Below are 1,159 nucleotides of genomic sequence, written 5' to 3' on the forward strand. Positions count from 1 at the left end.
GATGACACAACACAACACATCATAGTACACCGTTAATGAACAACCTTGGATGACACAACACAACACATCATAGTACACCGTTAATGAACAACCTTGGATGACACAACACAACACATCATAGTACACCGTTAATGAACAACCTTTGATGACACAACACGACACGTAATAGTACACCGCTAATGAACAACAGTAGAAGACACACAAATTGACATATCATAGTACACCGTTAATGAATAACTATGGATGACACACAACGTGACACATCATAATACACCGTTAATGAATAACCTTGGATGACACACAACATGACACATCATAGTACATGACACACAACGTGGTACATTATAGTCCATCGTTAATGAACAACAACACGACGCATATTAGTAAACCGTTACTGAACAATCGTAGATGACATACACACAGACATTTGGTGTAGCGATGATTAGGCGCTTCGCTGTCAGTCGAACACAGGAGACCCAAGTTCGATTCCAGAGGAGGGAGAAAATTCAATTTTCAATGTATGCATATTATCATTGTTATGTTTACGATAATTTTTTAGGTCTACAATATGTGCATGTTTTAAAAGAAATTGAGCGTTTCTACTCGTTTTGACACGTAACAAGATTCTCAATTGTAAGCCTATCTGTGATACTGTAAAACATTGATTATGGTATTTGCGTCTATACTGTAGAAGTATAAAACACGAAACTATGATGGTAAATATTATATGAATTTTACGAAACAAAAGTAACGAGTATGAGACGTAAAGAAGTGGGCGAATATTGAAATAAATAAAGCACACAAAAATACGAGAGAAAACAGGAGTGGCAGACGTCTTCAAATTTATACTCCGACAAAACTTGAAATGGACGGGCCACATTGGCAGAGTGAATAAACAACAGATGAACAAAAAGACACCCTGAATGGAGACCGAGAAAGTGAAGAAAAGATCAAGAGGAAAACCAGAGAGAAAGTGGCTAGACAACACCAGAGAGAAGGTGGGTACAACCTGGACACAGAAAACAGCTGCTAGAACAGAGCGGAGGTTGTTCTTGGAGGATTACTACACCCTGCAGCCGACGGACATCTATCTATCTATCTATCTATCTATCTATCTATCTATCTATCTATCTGTCTGTCTGTCTGTCTGTCTGTCTGT

This window comes from Aplysia californica, unplaced genomic scaffold, assembly GCF_000002075.1.
Source record: "Aplysia californica isolate F4 #8 unplaced genomic scaffold, AplCal3.0 scaffold00898, whole genome shotgun sequence".
Classification (NCBI taxonomy): domain Eukaryota; kingdom Metazoa; phylum Mollusca; class Gastropoda; order Aplysiida; family Aplysiidae; genus Aplysia; species Aplysia californica.